Source organism: Cebus imitator, unplaced genomic scaffold (genome assembly GCF_001604975.1).
Source record: "Cebus imitator isolate Cc_AM_T3 unplaced genomic scaffold, Cebus_imitator-1.0 Scaffold133, whole genome shotgun sequence".
Lineage (NCBI taxonomy): Eukaryota > Metazoa > Chordata > Mammalia > Primates > Cebidae > Cebus > Cebus imitator.
The window spans coordinates 2,577,787-2,595,966 of NW_016107448.1; the positions used below are offsets into that span (position 1 = coordinate 2,577,787).

The 18,180-nt window shown below is 32.7% G+C and overlaps 1 protein-coding gene and 1 non-coding gene across 2 annotated transcripts in view; both read right to left on the reverse strand.

The window, feature by feature from the left end:
- LOC119473115 (atherin-like) overlaps positions 1–18,180 on the reverse strand; it is a 177,300-nt gene that overhangs the window by 5,868 nt on the left and 153,252 nt on the right. The window lies entirely within an intron of this gene.
- Positions 3,843–4,006, reverse strand: LOC119473118. The gene has a single exon (XR_005202299.1). It is a non-coding gene; the product is annotated as a U1 spliceosomal RNA (small nuclear RNA).

Below are 18,180 nucleotides of genomic sequence, written 5' to 3' on the forward strand. Positions count from 1 at the left end.
CCTCGGCCTCCCAAAGTGCTGGGATTACAGGCTTGAGCCACCGCGCCCGGCCGTATTTTCATTTTTAACATGATAAAAAGATGAAATTACTCTTAAGCTTCCTTCTCATTGAAAAACATATAACTGATTTTTTTTGGTAATCATCAACAGATCTATTAAGGGCATAAAAATGTACAACATACAGGAAACTCACAGATTATTATTATTAGGGGAAAAATGCAGAAAATTATCCTCAAACCTTATTCAATATATTACCCAACAATTTTGCTTATAGAAGGCTGAGCTTCTTACAAAATGCATTATAATTAATGCAAGAAAGGGAAGAAATATATGGTGGTGACTATCAGTTTGCCTGTCTGCATATATAAAATAGGACAGCATAGGAGGATAGGACAGGACAGGACAGGACAGGACAGGACAGGACAGGACAGGGTACCATTCCATTCCATACCATTCCCTACCATACTATACCATGGGATATAATGGGAAAGCAAAGGCAAAAGACGGGAAGGGAAGAACCCTCGCTGAGGTGTCTTCTATATACCCAGCCATTGTGGTAATAGCTAGGAATAGGGCAGTGTAAACAGATGCAGTTCTTGCTCTCATAGAAGAGATTTTGTTTATTAACATTAACATCAAGGATTAGGTCTTTTCTTTATTTCCGTCAGTGCAGGGAAATATTCTTTCTCAAGTATCAAAAGCTAACCAAAGCTCTGAGAGCTTTCATAGCCACAATCAACTCCTTCTTCAAATTTAGCCGAGGACTGACTCACAGATGCTTTAACTTACTGCTGGTATCTAAGGAACAATGCAGCCATTGTCCCATGACATTAATAAAGGAGAAAATAAGACCTGTTGTGAACAACCCACCCTCAGGAAGAGTTCTAGTATTCTGTTGTATACAGGAAAATAAGAAGCTTCTTATGAAGAGAGAAAAGTTGGTAAAATATACAGCAGATGTGACTGATGGAGGCTTGAACAGACATCTAGAAAAGAATTCAGTACAAAATGGAAATTCCATATGGGCAAGATAAGCTAATGGCTGGGGCCAGTGGGTTTCCTGCTCTCCTTTAAGCACTTCTGCATTACAAGTAGTCAACAGGCCATGTCTGTAACCCTAGGAAGACTTGGTGGGCTTCCAGAAAGACATTTCCTCAGCAACGCCTGCTCTTTTCTTTCTCTGCTTGAGAAATAGCTTTCAAATTATCAATATTAAAAAAATAATAATTTACCCTGTTTTTATCCCTCAAAAATGGCTATGACTATAATTACACGACATATGGTATTTGCATACTAATCATGGTTTCCAACTTCTATAATAATGGGAATTATCAAGCTTCTCTCATTTATAATAAAATGTGCCTACCCTCTATACTTTTAAATGGTAATTTTCTAGTAGAACATGCTGAAATGTACCCTGCAGTTTATAACATGAAATAATAATTGTTAAACAGTACATACATATTCTATGACAAAACAGTTCAAAACAATTGAAAGTTTTCTTTGTAAGTAATGAAAATATAACAATAATTTATATTTAAGTATTTAAGAAGTTTTATTAAGAAGGCGATTATAAAGATCAATGTTCATTTGTTCAATTTCGGTAGGGATATAGTAAATTTTTAATAATAAATATCATTCAAAATACAGAGGAGTCAAGTCAGGAATGAAAACATTTGTTCTCAGAATTTCTGTTAGAATGAGAAACTACCACTCATAAAGTAAATAGATAATTTTCAACATACACTTGCAACTAAGTGACACTGATTGCTACCACTTCTTCAAATATAAACATTAAAACTCATATTTTTTTGATGAATATACCAAGAAAATATATAGTCACCTTGGTCTTTACAGTAGCTGTATTTTTGAAAGATTGCATATTAATTCACTTTGAATGTATTGGAGACATTCACTGTTTACACAAGCTCTATACTAAAACATTTTGAAATGCATCGCAAAATAATCAGCTTTCAACAGATATATTATTTAAGCATTCTACAATTGCTCCATCTCCTTTTCTTTCAAACTTGCCAAACGAACATACCAAAACCTAACCTGAAACATGCATTCTGGGAAGTGTAAGTCAGAATAACTTAGGGAGTACACTTGATGATTCATATGATAATTATCTCAGGGTTATGGATGTAAGAAATCTTGTCCTGGTTTATGTCCCAAATTTGAGTAAGAAATTTAAAAAACTCATTAAAGCAGAAATGGTCTTCTAAGAAAAGATCCTTTTCTTTACATATTTATTTATCTTGTCTTTATCCAGTTTTTAATTCACAAAAATGTCCTTTCCCCTCATGGTAAGTTTAGGTAAATAAATTTAGAATTTAATCTTGAATTATTAAATACAGGGAAAAATAGCCTAAGAACCAGTTATTGATTGTGCCAACACATGCTACCAAACACCTTCTACAGAATCATGATAGAATTGTTTCAAATAGTTATTGCAGTTTTGTAAACTTAAGCAGTTTCTTAATGTCAGTTCCAAAAAAAAAATGATTTCTATCTCACATATCTATAAGGCTAAATTGTCAGGTGATACAAATCCCAAGGAAAACCCAATATGCCAGAATCCTTAGTGTTTTACTAAAGATGAGAACTTGGCATCTAATGAACTGTTCTTGGAGGTTTAAAATAGTTGAGATTGCCAAGCTAGTCACTGAATCTCAGAGGAGCTTTTTCCAAAAATCCTCATTCCTCTGGTCATTAAAAAAAAAAAAAAAATCAATAAATGTATTCTAACTAAAGTTTAAAAAGCTTCTGAGAAGTGACCTCTGCCAAAGTGTTTTGGGAACACTCCAACTGTGCAGGGGGCAGAATGTGGGATCAAAAAGCAGAAAGAAGGAAATAAAGAAATGCTTCTGCACAAGTGAAAAAAAAAATCTGGCTGGAGGTCTGAAAGGGATTAACTTACATATCAAATATCAGATTTCCATTGCATTGCCATTCTGCTTTATCCTTTTTTTCTTTCCCCTTTCCAATTGCCTGCAGTTCATCACATGAAGCTTTATTTCTCACTTTGTCTAAGATTTCAAGCAGAAAATCTTCAGTACTGAGGTCTTAAAAATGGTGTGCTTTATGTTCCACAGTAATAGTCCCTTATCTGAGACTCCAACATCTGGAAATCAAACCAATGTAACTTACAAGCCTGAATCAGGAAACATGTTTGGGGGAAAAAAAAAAAAAAGCACACTACTAAAATTCTTCTCAACTTCATAGAGGCCCTCAATCAAGACCTAGTTATTCTTTCTTTCTTATACAGAGTTGTAACAAGCAGGAATCAGAAGCAAAAGCAGAGTACTGACAGACTGTCATCCAGCAGAAATACCTAAAGCTCTAAGGAAAACAGAAACAACCTAGAAGGAACTTTGGAAATAGTTTTATTATTCAAATGCAAACATCTGCAGTTTGGACACTTTAATAGGATGGATATTTCCCTCAACTTTTCAGAAAGTTTTTTCTACCCAAAGAATTCCCCCCACACCCACACAAACAAGATCCTAGTTAACTGATGTTTTACTCATACATGATTCAAGCTCATCATAGTAAGGTTAGGCAATACTGGTATTATAGATAAGTAAAAGTTAACCCCCCTGCCTTTTGAGGAAATTACTTTTAAGTATTTATATTTTAGGTCTATATATCAGACATAAAAAGAAGAGTATATAAATCTATATTTAAGTTCTTTAGATATTGCATGCCCATTGGGGGAAAATTCGTATCACCCTTCCAAATAATGTCCACTAATTTTTTTTAACCTGTTGGCTTTTTGTAGGAAAAAGTTTATGCATCCACAGCATTGTTTTTTAATATAATAAAAATTTCACAAAAAGCAGGGGAAAGCATGAACGCAGTTCCCCACTACCGCAGATTATGCAGTCGAGTTTCCAACATTTGGGGAAATCGAAGGGGTTGGTACATCCGGAGTGCAATGGATACGACTCGCCCTGGGAAAACCACCTTTGTGATCATGGTATCTCCCCTGCCAGGTAAGTATATTCCACAGACCTTTTAAAGATCATAGATGTTGCATACAGCTAGCAAGACAACTCTTTAAAAAGTAAAAAAGTCTATTAAAGTGAAACAATATTTTTCAGGATAACAAAAGTCAAAGAACAGCAAACTATGGAAATGATTTACCTGAATTAAAGTGTTGCTGTTATTTTTTTAATTTAATTGATGCTGAATTTAATTTCCATTGTTACTAAATATTATCAATTTGTTGTGAAGTATGCATTCAAGAGTTACAAAGGAAATACTAATAATGAAAATGTTAACATTTTAACATTTTTTTCTACTTTCCCCCTTAACAATGAAAGTTAAATTCTCGAATTCATGAGATAAATATGCAAGCATAATTTTACATATACCTATAAATAAAAAACTGTTACATCTGTTTTTCCTTCAAGATGGTACTTCAAATTAAAAAACTATGCTTCATAGAAAACAGTCATACATTTATCATGTCTTACATGATTATTATATGCTTATTATAATTTTAAGAATTAAAGATCAAAGATAAACTAGATATTTTTGAAAAAGCAACAAAGAAGAGTTTTGAAAAATTTGTCTGAGATCATTTTTGTACTCCCCAAATCTTTTTTATTCTAATGCTTGGCAGCACCTTTTAAATATTTTAATATTTCAATGTGTTACTTTAACTTTTATTTCTATTAAAATGGATGACAATTTAAATTGCAGGCAAACATTTAATGTATTCATATTTCAAAAGAACATTGTTTACAATCATTTTCATTCAATAATCAATCTAATAAAGAAAGAGCCACGGTAAACCTAAAGCTGTGCTAGCTAACTGGGCTGCAATACCAAGTTAAATATTGTTCCTACTACCAGGACATTCACAGTCAATTGTAAACTTTCATAACAGGACACAGCAATCTTGGTTTGGCAATTTAAATATCAACATTAGGTATATGAATAATAAATAGTAAAAATAACAAAGCAACAGCAATAATAAGCTTAAAAGGTCAAATAACTTAATGGAAACACAGTGTAGATCATCATCCAGACAAACTGTTAACAAGCACAATGGAATACAAAGACAAATTCACTAAAAAATATTACGTAAATATTAAATAGCAAATAAAAATAAAATATCTGTCTCTATTTCACTGCAGTCCAAGATGGTCAAATGCAAGTTGATCCAATTAAGCCAATTTAGGATCCACAACTACTTAAAAGCCTGAGCTATATACTAAGTGATGAAGGCAAAATGGATTTAGTCCAAATCCGCTTTATTTGCTTAGATGCTATTTATTATAGCTATATTTTATTATACAGTAGTAAAAAATTACAATGTGACATCCTGTTATTTTCCACTGGGAAAAGTGATACAGATGTACTATTAAACCTCAGCACAGGCATCAGGACACCAGGCTACATTCCACTTGTGCCTTTATAATGTGTCAATAGACATTGATGTTTATGCAGCTGATGGTAAAGCCAGCCAAATTACTGCCCCTTAAATGTTCCATAAAATCATGGCTTTATAGAAATCTAGAACATTTTCAGCATCTCGGGTGACTGTATACATACTGAAAAGAGAATGCTTATTTTACAATAAAGCAAGTAATGACCATTATTTCTTTTTTTAAAAAAATATTTAAATGCCTTAAATTTTCCCTAAAACTAATATACTATTTTCAAGGAAAGAAACTAGCATATCACAGAATACCTAAACATTTATCTTTGCCAAACCAAATTTTAGGTAAGTTATAAACCCTAGTACTGATCGGCTATAAAAAACAATTTGTTGAGAAATTATGCTTCACAAGAGAATTAAGACTATACTTTTTCTAAACTCCATAAATATCTTTCCTCCTTTCATCATTATTCTCACCAATTTTTATTCATCATGTGTTGAAAATGTTGCAGGTATTATACAGAACTCTATACAAATAGAAATAGTCATTTATTTCTGTTATTTCAAAGAGAGAAAAAGAAAGATGATAAGAAAACTTGGTTTTTCCATTAATAGTTGACAATTCTAAAGATACTAACTGGTATTCTACAGTGCTATATGCTTTTGGCAGGAAAATATTCAGAGATTTGCCTGCAGAGATTCAGGTGATCTAAAATTTGCTTTTCCTCTTGAAGCTGAAGCATTTTTATCCTGGCTGCCATGGGGCATCCCCCACAAAGCCTCAGCAGATCCTGAAGCTGAGAATTCCTACTGTCCAACAGCACCACTTCAGCCTATATCTAGACCTCCTGTAAAGGCAGAGTAAGTGAGGCGCCAAGGCAGATTCATTTCCCTTGCCTCCAATATATGAATGACTAATTCTTTTTGAGATAGTTTAGAACAACCGCTCTTGAACATCAAGAGCCTCTGTTAGCTGAGGGTATGTTCTACGCCTTTTGCACTTGCCAAGATATTGGTTCCCTTAACAGTCTCAGAAGAGCAAAAGAAAACAACAGTGTATGTGTTAGAACAATCAGTTGAACATCTGAATTATAGCTTGTATTCAATTTTTTTGTAAATTTTTGTGATCTTCAAGTCAAATAAACTCAATAACAACAATTTCATTTTTTAAGATCTTCCTATTCAGAGAACCAACTTTGGGTAAAGGGTTGTCTAGGCAGTATGTATCTGCATTACAGTTGTAATGCCATAGCCATTTCCTATGGCTTGGGTATAATGATATTAGCCTACTATACTTGTCTTCCACTCCCTTCACGAGATAAACAGATTTTTTTCTGTTTTTTAGAGAATATCCTACTACTCAACGATCCCTCTAGAAGTTCAACCTAAGGCTAAGTAAGGTTTGTCATAATTGTTACAACTTTCAAGAACATGAACACAGAATTATTATTTATCACACCTATTAAATTATCATAACACAGCCATCCAAAAGTTGACATTGAATGACATTAACGTTCAAGTACTATGAAGAGAAAAGATCACCACAAACAACATTACAATAACCATTAATAATATTACTGAATTTTGGTGATGATTATTATTGTCTTTCAAACGCTCTGTCTTCATCTCTAACTCCAAACTGTTTGTATACAGGGTGACTCACATTTAGAACATCCTTCTTGAATTCTCCATCCATGTTAACAACTTCATGTATTCAGCCATCTTATATTTATTCTAAACTTATTGTATGCTAGACAATAGGCTATTTTGTCTTCTACAAAAATAAATAACACAAGAGCCCTGCTTTTTATGATGTTTAATGTCCTGTGGAAGAAAGTTGTAAAAATAAATATTTTTAAAATGTAAAGGCAATGTTTTGTTTTAAAAAAACAACTGAAAGGTGTGAAGGAGTACAGTAGATTTTGTTTGTGAGCAAAACAAACCAAATCTTCAATATAGTGATACCATTAATTTTTATAAATCATGACATATATTACCTATACTCATATTTCACGGTTTTTTTTAATTATTATTTTTTTTCTTTGAGACGGAATTTCACTCTGTCACCCAGGCTGGAGTGCAGTGTTGCAATCTCAGCTCATTGCAATCTCTGCCTCCTGGGTTCAAGTGATTCCCCTGCCTCAGCCTCCCGAGTAGCTGGGACTACAGGTGCACATCACCACACCTGGCTAATGTTTTGTATTTAGTAGAGATGGGGTTTCACCATGTTGGTCAGAATTGTCTTGATCTTCTGACCTTGTGATCTACCTGTCTCAGCCTCACGAAGTGCTGGTATCACAGGTCTGAGCCACTGCGCCTGGCCTATTTTCATGTTTTATTTATCATCCACTATCATAAAACCAGAGGACAGGATATATCATTTATTATTTGACCACACCCACCAATTATTTATCAAAGATTACATATATGACATATAGAATATACATGCATAACGGTAAACAACCCAAAATATGTGTGCTCTGGACACAGGCTGCTTGATTACAAATTCTAACTCTCACACTAGCTATATAAACTTACATAAATTTTTTTTCCTCAATTTGCTCATCTGTAAAATTGGGACTATGAGGTAACTTAAAGTGTTACTGAGAAGATTAAAAAAAAATAATCCAAGTAAACTACCCAGAACTATCTCTAGCACATATTTGGCAACAACCATGTTCAGTTAGTCAGGCCTTAAATGTTAACTTGATGTTTTATATGCATATACTTTTTGAAATCCTAACATATAGAGTAAACAACATTATCGCCATTTAACAGATGATGAACTGTAATGCAGGGAAGTTAACATTTTCCCAACATGAGAGAATTTCTAAATGGGACATTCACAAAACAACGTATATCTATAGTATTCAAAAAGGACAGAAATAAACATCATGCACATTAGGTTGGGCATCATAAGCTACATGTTTACAACTCTAGCCATTTCAAAAGATACAAGTGAGTGTCATTACCAGATAAAAATATAGAAGAGTAAATGAAAGACAAACTTTGTCAAATATGATAAAATCCTTAAAAAAAAAAAAAAAAAAACAAATACTACCGGCTTTTACTTCAATTAATTGGAGCTTTAGAAAGGAAGACAATAATCACAACTGAAACAGAAAATTCCACCCATAGCAGTGTGGAAGACGTCTCTAGGAGCTTTCATTATATCACAATAATGAAACTAACATTAGGACAAATGCTACTCATACCAACATATTGCTTAAACAGAGAAACTGCCATCTTAGTATCACAGTCTATTCAATGTAAAGTTCTTAAAGAAATACTTTAAATTACTCTACCTAGACAGCTGAATCAATAACACTGATTTTCAACCCATGAAAAAGGTAGTTAAGGGATATTCGTGAGACATTGGTGTCAATATGCTATACTTTGAATTAAAATATAGGAAGATGAGATTTTCATTGGTAAATGGCTACACAAAGCTTTGAACACTATACATTAGCAATAGACATGGAGATATATTACAGGAGAAGCAATCAGAGGGTAATATTTTTTCAAATCATATATGTTCGTATGAAAAGGTCCTATATATACGAAACTTTATACAGTTTGAGTCTTAAACAACATGGGTTGGAACTGCATGAGTCCATTTATAATAACTGGGATTTTCTTCTGCCTCCATCACCCGTGAAACAGCAAGAACAACCCTATTCTTCCTCTGCCTACTAAATGTGAAAACAAGGCTGAAGACTTTTATGCTGATCCACTTCCAGTTAATAAACAGTAAATTTATTTTTTCTATCAAATGATTTTCTTAATAAGATTTTCTTTTCTCCAGCTAACTTTCACAATACAATACACAATACATAACATATAAAATATGTCTTAATTACTGTTTAAGTTATTAGTAAGGTTTCCAATCAACAATAGGCCATTAGTAGTTAAGATCTGGGGGAGGAAGAAGTTATTCTCAGATTTTCAACTACATGGTGTGGGGTTGGGGATGGGTGGAGGGGTGGTGCTCCTAAGTTCTGAGTTATTCAAGGGTCAAATGTGTGTACATATACATATATATTATATGTACATAATTTTCAAATATATGATCATATCAGTCTGGGTGTCATGACTCATGCCTATAATCCCAGCACTTTGGGAGGCCAAGGAAGGGGGATCACTTGAGGTCAGGAGTCCAAGACTAGCCTGGCCAACATAGTGAAACCCCATCTCTACTAAAAATACAAAAATTAGCTGAATGTGATGCGATGCCCGTAGTCTCAGCTACTTGAGAGGCTAAGGTAGGAGAATCGCATGAACCCAGGAGGTGAAGGTTGCAGTGAGCAGAGATCATGCCACTGCATTCCAGCCTGGGTGACAGAGCAAGACTCTGTTGCAATTTAAATATATATATGCAAATGATTGTATCATAAAGAAAATAGGCTTCCTCAGAGAATTTCTATACTAAAGCTCATAATTCTACACTTTCTTTGTTTCTAATCATTTTTCTTCAATTTTATAATTGCGTATACATGTTTTATACTTTATGCTTATTTATTTAAAAAACACAAAACTCTGATATCTTTACATTTTAAACACTTTTTGCTAATATTAATTGACAAAAATATTTCATAATCTTCACCATCACCTATTCTCTTTCTTTCAAGTCTTAATGTTCATTGCTTCTGGAGTATTTGTCCTAAATACAGATAATTCACAACAAAAATAACCGCCTTTATTGTATGCCACATACCACTCTTAGCCCTTTGCATACAGTGACTCGTCTAATCTTCACAACATTGTGAAAGTGGACATTATTACTGCCCTGATTTCAAGATGTAGCTGTGGAGGCCTAGGAACTAATTTGTAATTGACAAGGCCTGAACTAGAAATCAAACCTATCTAACCCCAAAGGCCATACCCTTAAAGTACCTCATTTTACTCTTTATTTTCTTTGACTAGTATAATGTTACTTAAACTTTAAAACTCAACTTAAAAGCAGATATTTCAATGATGCTTTTTACAATCATGCAATCTGAGTCAAAGCTTCCCTCTCATGATGTTGTTATTCTTCTCTGACGGCTTACACTTAATGCATATTAACACTGTTTTCTACACAGAAATCATCTCACAGATGATATAATTATTATTATTACACCCACTTTATAAATGTAAGAAATGAGAGCTACAGACATTTAGAAAGTCACAGGAAATCAAAGGACTGTTAAAGGATTCAAGCCCACGCAGCTGATAGCATGCTCATCACACAACATTCTAACACCTGTCAGAAAGAACAACACTGGGGTTAGGAGCACAGGGTCTGAAGTGAACCATAAGTGCTCCTAATTACATCTCCATACTTATTAGATTAATAGAGTTTTGTGGGTTGCATAACCTCCTAGCCTCAGTTTCTTCACTGGCAATACACACATAAAAATAGTATCTACCTCACAGTATTGTTTTGGAGACTAAGTGAGACAATACAGACACGCGCTTACTTAAATAATGTGATACATAAATTTCAGTTGCTATTACTACTGCTATTGTTTATATGACATTATTATCCTTTAGAGGAAGGCTATTTGAAAGTACACCATACACAAAAAAAAATGTTATATGTGGTATATGACAAACAGATGCTCAATAAATGTCTAATGGATTTTAGCCCTACTTGTTAAAATTTCATTGAAAAATGTTGCATTCAGCAGCTCTGTTTATGCATCTAAAATCCAAATCCATCTTAGTTTATTAATTCATTCTAGGAAAGAGGTTTTATTTTATTTTTATACTACCATGAAAGATTAAAAGAAAAGATTTTATTAAATAACATATCTTAGGTTTAACAACTATCACTTGGAGGAAATTTAAAAAATTTGAGCCAAAGACCACTGAGTAACTTCCTTTATTCTCTTTTTGGTAGCTATAGAAACTATTTGACCAGTGCCATCTGACATACACTTAAAGACTGACATTTCTCGACTTTTCTTAAGGCTGTATAATCTCAACATCTTTAGACATTTTTCATATATCATCCTTTCGAATGATTTTGGTCACTTTTAGAACTCCTACCTCTAAAAAATAGCTCCTTTTACATTAGTTTGGCTTTAATAGTCAAAGTTATCTCAGAAATATTTAAGATCCTGAAGATAACAGCATGAAATTGTCTAGCTCCTATGTCCACATCAAGCACAGATTATTCTCTTCTGAGATCTCCCTCAGAAATCTCTGCTGTGTCCTAATTCTCATATATTTTATTGAATGAGAGAAAGAAATACCCTCACTCTAATGTCTCTCTCCACTAATAGGAGTGTAGCAATAGGTAATTTAGAAGACATTTTCTTCCATAGAAATGCAATTGCAATGAAACATCAGCTGAAAAATTAATACTACAGATAAAGACTAATCAGTACTATACATACCACTATATATAATAATAAAATCAATAACATCATAATACTGCTTCCTATGAGCTGAATATGTATACTATGTGATTTAAAATTCATTCATTCAATGAATATTTAATTAATTCAACAAATGTATTGAGCTCTTTCTATGTGCTAGGCATTTTTATAAGTACTGGGAATAAAGCAACGAACAAAACAAATATCCCCAACTTTGTGGAGTTTACCACAATAACAAAACATGACAAAAAAGTAAAATACAAGGTACAATTCAGTGTGCAGTGATAAAGGTGAAATTTTTCATACTATGTACAATTTTACATAGTATGACTAAAGATGATTTCATTGAGAAGGTAAAATTTGAGTAAAAACCTTAATGTTAACTGGTGTCAAGCTATGTAGAAACCGACAAAAGGAGGAGTTCAGAGCATTTCTGGCAGGAGAAACAAGTGCAAAGGCCCTCAGGCTAGAGCTAAAAGGGATTTAAATAGCAACAAGGAGGCTAATGGGCAGCTGCAGAGTGAGGGAGGAAAAGAAAGGTAGGAGGGATCAGACAGCTAACAAGGTGCTAAATCCTAATTCTGGTAGAAGTACGTGGGCTATTATTCATAGGCTAGCTTTTATTTCATGAGCAGAAACCCACTATAAGATTCTGAGCAGAGGAGTAACATGATACAAGTTACATTTTAAAGTGATCATCTGGCTTCTGTGTTGAGAACAGATGGCAGGCAGCCAGGCCAACTAGTTAGAAAGATTCACAATAATCCAGGTGAGTAATAAGAATGGTTTGGTTGCAGAGTATTAGCAGCATAAGCAGTGAGTAGTAGTTGAATTTCTCAATGTTTATAAGGCAGAAGGTAGAGGATTTGCTTATGGATGGTATATGTGATATATGAGAGGGAGAAGTCAATGTTTTTGACTTTTGCAAATGAAAGAAAGGAGTTGTCATTTCTGAGACTGTCAAAGCTCAAAAATAAAATAAAGACATTTTAGGGGTGTGGGTGGAGAGTAGAAGTTTAGCTTTGGACATATTAGTTGGACGCGCCTATCAAAAATCCTAATGAAGATGTTTGAGAAATTAGCTATATACATGAGTCTAGAGTATATTAGTTAGAAGTGCCTATCAAAAATCCTATCAAAATCATGCCTATCAAAAATCCTAGGGAACATATTTGAGAAAGTAGCTATATACATGAGTCTAGAGTGGAACATTTGGGCTAGAGATAAAAATTTGGAAATAATGAGCATTTAAATCATATACAATGCTAAAGTAGATGAGACTACCAAGGAAGTAAATGTAGACAGAAAACAGAAGAGAATCCCAGACTGAGCTTTGAGAATCTCCAAAATCTGTAGATTAGAGGATGATCATAAGAAATCACTGAAGAAAACTAAGGGAGATGCCAGAAAAATACAAGGAAAGTGGGATGACCGAAAAGACAGTTGAAAACAGATTTTCAAGAAGACATCCACAGCCTGCTTTCATGAGCAGAAACCCTCTATAACATTCTGAGCAGAGGAGTAACATGATACAATTTATATTTAAAAAAGATCATTCTGGCTTCTGTGTTCAGAACAGATTATAGGTGACCAGTAGTTTATATTAAGAAATAAAGTAAAATGGGAATGAATTAAACTTTGAATTTGACAACATGAATATTTAAAAACAAAAACAAAAACAAACAAACAAACAAAAAACAGCTTTGGTAAAATGGTTAAGACTAAAGCCTGATGGCAATGTGTTTAAAAGACGAAGAAAGGAGAAATATCTGATCAACAACTTTCACCCTCCTAACTACTTGCAACTCCCGAAAAGAATACGGAAGCTAAGTAAATTGTTCATAATTAATCATTCTACTTCAAAGGTCTGTACCTTGACCACCGACTGTACTGTTTCTTAAACCTTAAAGTTTCCTTCATATAAGTCGGTGTCTGTTTGTGATTTATTTTAGACATTTTTTTTTTATAAAAATGTTCCATTTTAAATATAGTAAACATTATCTTCTCGGATACTTAGCATTTTGGTTTTTTTGTTTTTTTTTTTTTTTTTTTCATATCAAAATGTTTATTGGTTGCAGATAACTTTTATGTGTGTCAAAAAAGATTTTACATCTGTATATTTTCACGGAGGCCAAACTTGACCAGTTACTAATATGAAATTGCTACAAAAATTGGCTCTTGATGCATAAATGAAACCACAGTCAATATAAACAAATGTAACGTAGTCTTTAAAATACTTATAATACAGTGTAAAAAGAAAGCAGGAAACCAAGGTAGAAATATTATTAATAACTATGTATTTTAAAATACCTGTAAAAACAGGTAAACTAATATACATTAAATATTTTAGAATTTAATGACCTTGCAAGTACAAATTTCTTTTCCTCTTTGTTGTATTTATTCCTTAATAGACATACATTAATATGACTATAAAAAATACCAACATGCTCTACTATTATCCTACAATTTATAACTCAAAAAATTATACTACATTATTTAATTATAATTATACTGGAATTCAACCCTGCAGAAAATAGTTTTCTTATTCTGAAATACTATGTTAATTAACATCATATATGAATCAAAACATATATCAACAAGAATTAATTTAGTACATTCATACTGTAAAATCAGAAAATGTAACTGATAAAAGTAAGGCTATCGTTCATTACTTTCCCCAGATTGACATTAAAAAATAAACTTTAAAATGCTTAATGTTAATGAACTGAATATATGGGGACAGAATTTAAAACTAATGACACTTTAATTGACTTGTTGAGTCATTTCGCACATACAATTTGACCAACCTTTTGCTGAAAAAAAAATATATAAAGTACCGTATTTTGTCAGTAAATTACATCAGCAAGTTGGCAAACACCAATGAGTACACTGAGAAAACAGCCTGAAAGTATTCAGGGAGGAAAAAGTGCCTGATGTTTTGACTAGTTGTGTCAAACAAAAAGAAACAGAACTTTTAATGCCAGGACTTTGCAGTCATGGTTATTTTTGTGGGGTTTCTTACACTTACCTTTGTCCTCTCTATGATAAATGATAAAATGTATTTCCAAGCCGTTTTCTTTATGACAAGTAACTGCATGGAAAATTTTAATGTTTCTTCTTAATTTAAATCAAACCAAGCAAATAAAATTAAGAAGTAAACGCTGAAGAAGCTATTTAATGCAATGACCTTGTCAAATATTCCATAGAATGCATGTGTTTGCTTCACTACAGTATTACAGAGTGCTTACAAATATTACAAAATGCTTACAAAATGAAATTAAAACTATAATTAGTATTATGGAAATGAAAAAAGCTGTTGTATATGATCATTAGTTAGATAACTATTTTTTTCTCTTTGAGAAGAAATAAATTTTTTTCTTAATATGTAGAATCATTTTTTATTGAATTAACAAAACAGTGTTCCATTTCACTAATGATGTACCCCTAGACAGTGCATCTAATGCAGCCTTAAGTATTTTGTAGAAAAGAATAAATCAAATCTTGCATAACAGATTTCTTAAGGCTTAAATGTACCCTTTTTCCAAAATCATGTTTACGTTAGAATCTATAACCTTAACTAGACACCAATGAGAATATTAGTAGATGTGTAATCTGAGTAAGTGGTAGCAAAAGCTTTTATGTTATTCTTAAAGTTTTAGGTAAGAAAGGAAAGAGGTGAATATAAAGGGATTTATCACAAATGAAAGAAACAAAGGTGTAGTCAAATTTGTATCATTTCCACCAGTCATAAATGTTACATTCTATGTATAAGTGTTAAGTGTCAGTTTTCCTACAGAAACAGCATCCCTACCATATATGGCTATGGATCAAATAAATTATAAACTATTAAATTATTACTAAAATTTAAATTAATAATTGGAATCATATTAACACATTAAGAACTCCAAGATTACACTTTAAAAATATGAATATTGTCTGTGAAGCCAAAAGTCTATCCTTAAAATATAAACTTTATTCTTCAACCATTTATTAAGCATTTATTGAAAAACTGCCATTTCTTTTCTACTGTGCTAGATCTGTAATTTCCATAGGAAGATTTACATAGCTGTGCCAAGAGGTGAAATGTTCAACAACTAAACACTATCTACATATTTTACAGAGAGAGTGGGTCAGTTTGCTGTAACTGCCAAGGTGTATTATTTAAACAGGCTTGGATCTAAAGGGCTCTGTCACATGTCTGCTACAGATTAGAAATATCCACTTTAATTTTCAAATGGCTACATTTAGAAAGATAGGTAAACAAGTTTCCATATTTTGATATGCTCCATTACCTGAGAACTTAGAAAATGCTTTTGGACCAAGAACAATAGTTGTACTTACAGATAGTAGGAGTCAACTATCTCCATGAAGTGAATAATGCATTACTATTAAGTATTGAGAAATTACCCAAAAGATGAACTATAGATACACATAACATATAATCTGAGAATAAGATATGTTACCTTTGAGAGAAAGGTGTTTCAGAAGAGGTTTAAAGTAAAATTGACACAAGAATATTAACAAAAATCAGTCACAATAATATAATATGATCAGATGTGAGAGTTATTAAAATATTTTGTTTTACTTGACCCTGACAACATTTCTACACAGCAGAGTAGATCTAATTTTGCCAAATTTTAAGATGAGAATGTTGAACCCTAGTTAAATGTCTTGTGTAACATCACCCACCAGATAGTTAAGGAACTGGTCCTAGAATAAGAGGCCTCTGCTCCTATTTTCATCAAATAAACCTAGTCTTTGTATTGCTACTTTTAAGGACTTCAGTGAAGGACCAAGGACAAATTATTCTGGTCCATTGACCATAAATATTCCAATCAACTCAGACTGTGACTAAAGGAAAGCTGAAACCAGATACTGACCTGCTGTAGCAACTATAAACTAAAACGAGAAAAAAAGGCCACAAAACTACACCACTGTTCAAACCAAGGCAGAATAAAGACCCAAGGTGAACACTAGAAGTTTTTTAAAGAGACTTGGCAAGGTCATGCTGATAAATTGAAATGGATACGACTTGGAACTACTAATAAATCATGCTAATTTCTTCAGAACTCACTGTCCTGGCCTCTCTGAACCCAGAGGTAATGGGCAGATTATTCACATTCCTGATTAATAATTTTGAAAATTTTATGTATCTTACAATAGCTTACTGAGTTGGAGTTCAATGTCTGTATTTTATTTGGGTCACTAAAGCACACACACATACACACACACACACACACACACACACACGAAGTCTTATCTATGAGAAATAAAGGACTTTATATGAAGTATAAAATATATGCTGCTTTGATCATACACCATTTCCGTACTAAACAACCTCAGCCATTAACATTTCTTCTCATTTTTAACCTTTGTTTTATTCCTGTATTGCCTTATTTTTTAAACAATCTATATATGTGGATGTCCATTGTGTAATGTACTGTTGTATATGGATAACTCACATGTATTTGAAATAAACTGTCTTATAGTAGCAATATAGTATATTGATTAATAACATGAACAGCATAACTAGATTGCAAAGGATTCCATCACTGATCTTTCAATTATTAATCGTGAAAACTAGGACAAGCCATTTAATTTATCTGTATCTCAGTTTGTTACTCTATAAAATAGGATTATACTATTGACTATTTAATTGGGGTGTTGTGAAGATTAAGAGTTTATACAACAAGTCAATCACTTAGGTGATACATGGCACATAGTAGGCAATCAGTAAAAGTTTGGTATTAGATTTTTTATTTATAGATGATGTTTTCCTGAAAGGAGAGAAATAAGTACAAAGCACTGCTAGCTGTAGGGTACACATAGAAAAATGAAAATGAAAGTATTAAATCCATCTGTGATATCAGAAAGAAGGGAAACTGTATGGTAAATTTTATTATTTAATTCAAATTTTAAAAGTGGAGATAAAAGCCATATTTATGCCCATTATCTACATATAAAAATTGCTAAAATTTTTCCCTATTTGCTTCATTTATATGGGGGTGAGTAGAAGCTGAAATATTTTAAAATAAATTATACTTAAGACTGGTACAGCAACTCATGCCTGTAATCCCAGCAGTTTGGGAGGACAAGCCAGGAGGATCACTTGAGCCCAGCCAGGAGTTCGGGACTAGCCTGGGCAATATAGTGAGACCTTGTTTCTACAAAACAAAATTGAAAAAAAAAATGGAAAAAAAAAGACCATTATCTAGGTGTGGTGTGGCATGTCTATAGGTCCCAGCTACAAGGGATACCTATTAAGACACCTCTTTTAGACAAAAGAGAGAACAGACTAATAGCCTTTTTACACATTTGTATTTTTAAAACCACATCTGTACAAATCTCTAAATCTTTTAAAATATGTATTCCATGGAAAAAACTGTTAACATAAAACTAAAATGTCTTAAAAAATATAAAGAGTAT